The sequence below is a fragment of the Pseudophryne corroboree genome, chromosome 8, assembly GCF_028390025.1.
Source record: "Pseudophryne corroboree isolate aPseCor3 chromosome 8, aPseCor3.hap2, whole genome shotgun sequence".
NCBI lineage: Eukaryota > Metazoa > Chordata > Amphibia > Anura > Myobatrachidae > Pseudophryne > Pseudophryne corroboree.
In genome coordinates, this window is record NC_086451.1 from 58,846,892 (window position 1) to 58,855,262 (window position 8,371).

Genomic DNA, 8,371 nt, shown 5'->3' on the forward strand with positions numbered 1-8,371 from the left:
CCTGATCCAGAGTTAGGTTTAACAGAAAAGTATATATATATATATATATATATATACACACACACACACACACACACACACACACACACACACACACACTAGAGATGAGCGGGTTCGGTTCCTCGGAAACCGAACCCGCCCGAACTTTTTTACACGGGTCAGAGCGACTTGGATCTTCCCGCCTTGCTCGGTTAACCCGAGCGCGCCCGAACGTCATCATCCCGCTGTCGGATTCTCGCGAGGCTCGGATTCTATCGCGAGACTCGGATTCTATATAAGGAGCCGCGCGTCGCCGCCATTTTCACACGTGCATTGAGATTGATAGGGAGAGGACGTGGCTGGCGTCCTCTCCGTTTATAGAGAGTGAGACTAGAGTAGAGAGAGACACAGTATTATTTACTTTAGTAATTTTGGGGAGCATTAGGAGGAGTACTAGACTAGTTACTTGCTGAAGTGATAGATAGTGTGACTGTATATTATCTGACTTGTGGGGGAGACACCGACAGTGGGGAGCAGTTAGAGTCTGAGAGCAGGAGTACATATAACGTACAGTGCACACTTTTGCTGGCACTCTGCTGCCAGAGTGCCACACTGCCATTGTGACCACACTGACCACCAGTATATATTGTGATTGTCTGCTTAAGAGTACTACTTGCAAGTTGCTGATAGTGTGACCAGTGACCTGACCACCAGTTTAATTAATCACCACCAGTTTAATATATATATATATATATATATAGAAATGGATTCTCGTGGGAGCCAATATGCCTTTTGTATGACAATAATTAAAAGTTTTTATTGTACAGAAACAAACGATATTTATCCTAAGCGTTCGTTATTGACACAACCTTCTAAAAATTCATATAAAACAATATTACAATCTTATACATAAATTACAGTTGGATGTGAGGATTTTACAGCCAGGTGATCACAGTCAGAACTCGAAATGGATGTATCTCCAACCAGATGTTTGTGATAAGGACTTTGTTAACCAGACGTTGCAAAACCCAACGCGTTTCGTCCGTTAGGACTTCATCAGGGGTTTGGAATCTGGATAGTTACAAATGGAAATATATAAATCATATAGTCTTCATTAATAAGACATATTATTATCCAGGTAAGTATTCCATTGAAATCTATTGTGGATTAACATACATACCAGTTCTTATAGTAGGAGTGATTACCATTGATTAGAAAGGTTTAGAATATCCAATGATTACATCCAATCACATATTCAATTCGATAAATATAATATCTGAAACATTATCGTTATAATAATCAATAAACATTATCCTTATACAAATGATAAAAGGAAGAGGGAGGGAGAGTCAAAAGAAGAGAAAAGGGAGGGAAAGTCGAAAGAATATTATGAATGTCAATATAAATCAAATAGCTCCGTATTTATCCACATAATCAACATCAATTCAGCTGATGGAAATGATATAAAGGGCAGGGTCTACAAGTATCAGAAACCACCAATAGTTATAGAACACTCCAATTAAAGTCCACATAAAACTTCAAATTCACAATATACACACAATTATATCCACATTACAACTCATTGTACAATACATACCTAGATAGACTTCAAAAAAATATATATAAATTTGGTTGAAATTAGATGATGTTACGTTCCCTAAAAGGGATAAAGATAAAATAGTTTTTTGTCACTCAAATGATTGTTAATAGGAAATGTTCCTGTAACATCCTGTTTACCATTAAAATAACATAGATGCTACCAACAAATCAGAGAAGATATAACAACTTCCTCAATTGATTATAAGAAACCATGCTGATGTCAGTATTTAATGTAAGGTATTTAAGGTGATTCAAATAGAAGAACTTTTTTATCCCAAACTAATTAATAAATGATGTCTTTAATCTAACATGCAATGGGGAGTGGTATATTCAATCAATCATTAAGAGCCAATTAAGTTCACAGCTGTAATTTATAACCAGCAAGAAGAACTTTTTAACATCTGAAATACTAATCTTAACATCATATGGTATTTAATATTTGCACTAAATTAGTCTGGTTCTTACCTATTTTCAATCAAGAATGGTGGAACCTTATAGTCTACCTCTGTTTATACATGTCACCAAACAGAGAACTTAGGAAAATTTCAAATCCTGAACGAAACTATTCCCTGTGGACAAGTAAATCTAAATCAGTATATTACAATCATACTAAAATTAAGTAGTTACTCTTAAATTAAGGAATCCATTCATCTAATACATTTTCAAAAAGACCATCCAATAACTAAGTTCCAAATATACAATTATAATACTCAAACTTACTTTTTACAGGAACAAGTGCAACCTCACTGAATCCCAACTACAGAATGAGAGGCAATATAAGGACATCCCTTTATAGCTCCCTTGATATTACATCACTTCCTGCTGGCTGATTAATTAATTTATTATTAGTTAGTGATGTGTTAGGACCTCATAGTACTATGTGGAATGCCATTCTTACTGGTTACCTAACAGATCCCCTAAATGATGTCTTTAATCTAACATGCAATGGGGAGTGGTATATTCAATCAATCATTAGAGAGCCAATTAAGTTCACAGCTGTAATTAATAACCAGCAAGAAGAACTTTTTAACATCTGAAATACTTAACCTCATATGGTATTCAATGATTGCACTAAATTAGTCTGGTTTTTACCTATTTTCAATCAAGAATGGTGGAACCTTATAGTCTACCTCTGTTTATACATGTCACCAAAAAGAGGACTTAGGAAAAATTTCAAATCCTGAATGATACTATTCCCTGTGGACAAGTAAAACTAAATTAGTATATTACAATCATATTAAAATTAAGTAGTTACTCTTCAATTAAGGAATCCATTCATCTAATACATTTTCAAAAAGACCATCCAATAACTAAGTTCCAAAAATACCAATATAGTACTCAAACTTACTTTTTACAGGAACAAGTGCAACCTCATTGAATACCAACTACAGAATGAGAGGCAATATAGGGGCATCCCTTTATAGCTCCCTTGATATTACATCACTTCCTGCTGGCTGATTAATTAATTTATTATTAGTTAGTAATGTGTTAAGACCTCATGGTACTATGTGGAATGCCATTCTTACTGGTTAACTAACATCAATTCTGCTTCCTGACATTATAAAAAATAAGAGGGGACAAAATCTGAATGCTACATGCGTTCCACTCTCACGTGCGTGTCAACGCACCGCACTTCCGGTTCCGGCGGAAGCACGCACCGCGTGCGTGTCACAGTCACGCACTTCCGGCGGATGTACATCACATGCGAGTCACGATCGCTGTTTGCGTGCCATGGTCCCGTAGTTCGATGGAGATGTGTCAGCGGATGTTAAATTTTGTGGTTAGCTTTAGGGATTCTTTCTGTGATGAATAAAGATTAAACAAAAATTCTTTATAAGGTCTACTATTAAAGAGTTCTTTGGTCATTAAAGTCAAACTCTTTTTTCACAGTTAGAATTGTAACATTAATATTGAATTCTAAATAGTAATAAAGTGCTGTTATCTCATAAATTAAATAAAGGTATTAATAGTGCTATTTATTAAATAAGTGTTAATCAATATAAGTGACCAATTTGTGATAAATAATATTAATTATAAACTATTTGATAAAAAAATATACTTAAAGTGACTTATTGCAATAATAACTAATAGTATTGATACGACATGTTTCAAATTTAAAGTTTAGTGTTTAATTGTCTGGTTCAAATTACACCGACAATATTAATATAACCAACATCAACATGATTTCCCATTTACAGAAAGATTCACCACATATTACATTTCATAAGAGTTATATATTGATAGACCATGAACATACTATATATACTTAAATCATCCCTAAGTTGTATATTCCTTTTATCAAACTTAAACTAAAAAAAACAAACTATAAACATAGGGGGAGGGGGGGGGGACTGTAAGATGGCCGGACTAATAATAGGAATGGTTAAATACTATTCACTTCTCTTTTATTATGAAGACTATTATAGGAAAGACACAATATCAATATCTTCGTTTAAGCCACCAGGAGTGAGAGTGTTCAAAGAGTAGATCCAAAATGTCTCCTGTTTGGATAAAGTTAGATCTCTACTTTTTCCTCTAGGATCTGATGGAATGTATTCAAGAATGGTAAAGGAGAAATTCTCCTTAGTCACAACTGAATTGTGTTTATCCATAAAGTGTCTGGGGAGACTATGGGACGTCAGTTTGTTTTTCACGTTCCTCATATGTTCTTGTACTCTGATTTTAATCATTCTCTTAGTTTTGCCTATATACGATAGGCCACAGCTGCAAGTGATCCGATAGATAACATATTCAGTGTTACAGTTCACAAGGTGTCCTAATTTGTACCATTTCCCTGTTTCCATTTTAATATTAATGGATTTACGTTCCATAAATTTACAACAGATACACTTTGAACATGGATAACAACCCTTTGTAGGTATAATGGAGTCTGGACAGCTTCTGTGTTGTACTAAGTCAGATAGTCTACTTGGTGCTATTATACTTTTCAGATTGGTGGATTTCTGGAAGACCAGATTAGGTTTATTTGGAAGCGTAGGGCCCAAAATTGGGTCCTTCAAAAGTAAACCCCAATGGCGTTCCAGAATTTTTCTAATTGAATGATTTTCACGGTTAAATTGTGTAATAAAAGGTCTTAACTGTTGTCTTGCTGGTTCAATCTTATCCTTAGGAAGTAACATCTTATCTCTTTCTTGTAGAGATGCTTTTATTTTGGGCCCTACGCTTCCAAATAAACCTAATCTGGTCTTCCAGAAATCCACCAATCTGAAAAGTATAATAGCACCAAGTAGACTATCTGACTTAGTACAACACAGAAGCTGTCCAGACTCCATTATACCTACAAAGGGTTGTTATCCATGTTCAAAGTGTATCTGTTGTAAATTTATGGAACGTAAATCCATTAATATTAAAATGGAAACAGGGAAATGGTACAAATTAGGACACCTTGTGAACTGTAACACTGAATATGTTATCTATCGGATCACTTGCAGCTGTGGCCTATCGTATATAGGCAAAACTAAGAGAATGATTAAAATCAGAGTACAAGAACATATGAGGAACGTGAAAAACAAACTGACGTCCCATAGTCTCCCCAGACACTTTATGGATAAACACAATTCAGTTGTGACTAAGGAGAATTTCTCCTTTACCATTCTTGAATACATTCCATCAGATCCTAGAGGAAAAAGTAGAGATCTAACTTTATCCAAACAGGAGACATTTTGGATCTACTCTTTGAACACTCTCACTCCTGGTGGCTTAAACGAAGATATTGATATTGTGTCTTTCCTATAATAGTCTTCATAATAAAAGAGAAGTGAATAGTATTTAACCATTCCTATTATTAGTCCGGCCATCTTACAGTCCCCCCCCCCTCCCCCTATGTTTATAGTTTGTTTTTTTTAGTTTAAGTTTGATAAAAGGAATATACAACTTAGGGATGATTTAAGTATATATAGTATGTTCATGGTCTATCAATATATAACTCTTATGAAATGTAATATGTGGTGAATCTTTCTGTAAATGGGAAATCATGTTGATGTTGGTTATATTAATATTGTCGGTGAAATTTGAACCAGACAATTAAACACTAAACTTTAAATTTGAAACATGTCGTATCAATACTATTAGTTATTATTGCAATAAGTCACTTTAAGTATATTTTTTTATCAAATAGTTTATAATTAATATTATTTATCACAAATTGGTCACTTATATTGATTAACACTTATTTAATAAATAGCACTATTAATACCTTTATTTAATTTATGAGATAACAGCACTTTATTACTATTTAGAATTCAATATTAATGTTACAATTCTAACTGTGAAAAAAGAGTTTGACTTTAATGACCAAAGAACTCTTTAATAGTAGACCTTATAAAGAATTTTTGTTTAATCTTTATTCATCACAGAAAGAATCCCTAAAGCTAACCACAAAATTTAACATCCGCTGACACATCTCCATCGAACTACGGGACCATGGCACGCAAACAGCGATCGTGACTCGCATGTGATGTACATCCGCCGGAAGTGCGTGACTGTGACACGCACGCGGTGCGTACTTCCGCCGGAACCGGAAGTGCGGTGCGTTGACACGCACGTGAGAGTGGAACGCATGTAGCATTCAGATTTTGTCCCCTCTTATTTTTTATAATGTCAGGAAGCAGAATTGATGTTAGTTAACCAGTAAGAATGGCATTCCACATAGTACCATGAGGTCTTAACACATTACTAACTAATAATAAATTAATTAATCAGCCAGCAGGAAGTGATGTAATATCAAGGGAGCTATAAAGGGATGCCCCTATATTGCCTCTCATTCTGTAGTTGGTATTCAATGAGGTTGCACTTGTTCCTGTAAAAAGTAAGTTTGAGTACTATATTGGTATTTTTGGAACTTAGTTATTGGATGGTCTTTTTGAAAATGTATTAGATGAATGGATTCCTTAATTGAAGAGTAACTACTTAATTTTAATATGATTGTAATATACTAATTTAGTTTTACTTGTCCACAGGGAATAGTATCATTCAGGATTTGAAATTTTTCCTAAGTCCTCTTTTTGGTGACATGTATAAACAGAGGTAGACTATAAGGTTCCACCATTCTTGATTGAAAATAGGTAAAAACCAGACTAATTTAGTGCAATCATTGAATACCATATGAGGTTAAGTATTTCAGATGTTAAAAAGTTCTTCTTGCTGGTTATTAATTACAGCTGTGAACTTAATTGGCTCTCTAATGATTGATTGAATATACCACTCCCCATTGCATGTTAGATTAAAGACATCATTTAGGGGATCTGTTAGGTAACCAGTAAGAATGGCATTCCACATAGTACTATGAGGTCCTAACACATCACTAACTAATAATAAATTAATTAATCAGCCAGCAGGAAGTGATGTAATATCAAGGGAGCTATAAAGGGATGTCCTTATATTGCCTCTCATTCTGTAGTTGGGATTCAGTGAGGTTGCACTTGTTCCTGTAAAAAGTAAGTTTGAGTATTATAATTGTATATTTGGAACTTAGTTATTGGATGGTCTTTTTGAAAATTTATTAGATGAATGGATTCCTTAATTTAAGAGTAACTACTTAATTTTAGTATGATTGTAATATACTGATTTAGATTTACTTGTCCACAGGGAATAGTTTCGTTCAGGATTTGAAATTTTCCTAAGTTCTCTGTTTGGTGACATGTATAAACAGAGGTAGACTATAAGGTTCCACCATTCTTGATTGAAAATAGGTAAGAACCAGACTAATTTAGTGCAAATATTAAATACCATATGATGTTAAGATTAGTATTTCAGATGTTAAAAAGTTCTTCTTGCTGGTTATAAATTACAGCTGTGAACTTAATTGGCTCTTAATGATTGATTGAATATACCACTCCCCATTGCATGTTAGATTAAAGACATCATTTATTAATTAGTTTGGGATAAAAAAGTTCTTCTATTTGAATCACCTTAAATACCTTACATTAAATACTGACATCAGCATGGTTTCTTATAATCAATTGAGGAAGTTGTTATATCTTCTCTGATTTGTTGGTAGCATCTATGTTATTTTAATGGTAAACAGGATGTTACAGGAACATTTCCTATTAACAATCATTTGAGTGACAAAAAACTATTTTATCTTTATCCCTTTTAGGGAACGTAACATCATCTAATTTCAACCAAATTTATATATATTTTTTTGAAGTCTATCTAGGTATGTATTGTACAATGAGTTGTAATGTGGATATAATTGTGTGTATATTGTGAATTTGAAGTTTTATGTGGACTTTAATTGGAGTGTTCTATAACTATTGGTGGTTTCTGATACTTGTAGACCCTGCCCTTTATATCATTTCCATCAGCTGAATTGATGTTGATTATGTGGATAAATACGGAGCTATTTGATTTATATTGACATTCATAATATTCTTTCGACTTTCCCTCCCTTTTCTCTTCTTTTGACTCTCCCTCCCTCTTCCTTTTATCATTTGTATAAGGATAATGTTTATTGATTATTATAACGATAATGTTTCAGATATTATATTTATCGAATTGAATATGTGATTGGATGTAATCATTGGATATTCTAAACCTTTCTAATCAATGGTAATCACTCCTACTATAAGAACTGGTATGTATGTTAATCCACAATAGATTTCAATGGAATACTTACCTGGATAATAATATGTCTTATTAATGAAGACTATATGATTTATATATTTCCATTTGTAACTATCCAGATTCCAAACCCCTGATGAAGTCCTAACGGACGAAACGCGTTGGGTTTTGCAACGTCTGGTTAACAAAGTCCTTATCACAAACATCTGGT

The 8,371-nt window shown here is 33.7% G+C and overlaps 2 long non-coding RNA genes across 2 annotated transcripts; one reads left to right on the forward strand and one right to left on the reverse strand.

The window, feature by feature from the left end:
* Positions 1–1,170: 1,170 nt before the first annotated feature.
* On the reverse strand, positions 1,171–3,038 carry LOC134947486 (uncharacterized). The gene is made up of 4 exons (XR_010182574.1): positions 2,927–3,038; positions 2,044–2,147; positions 1,577–1,636; positions 1,171–1,255 (listed from the first exon to the last, which is right to left on the reverse strand). It is a non-coding gene; the product is annotated as an uncharacterized LOC134947486 (long non-coding RNA).
* Positions 3,039–6,295: 3,257 nt separating this feature from the next.
* Positions 6,296–8,167, forward strand: LOC134947487 (uncharacterized). Its single transcript, XR_010182575.1, has 4 exons — positions 6,296–6,406; positions 7,186–7,289; positions 7,697–7,756; positions 8,078–8,167. It is a non-coding gene; the product is annotated as an uncharacterized LOC134947487 (long non-coding RNA).
* Positions 8,168–8,371: the final 204 nt, after the last annotated feature.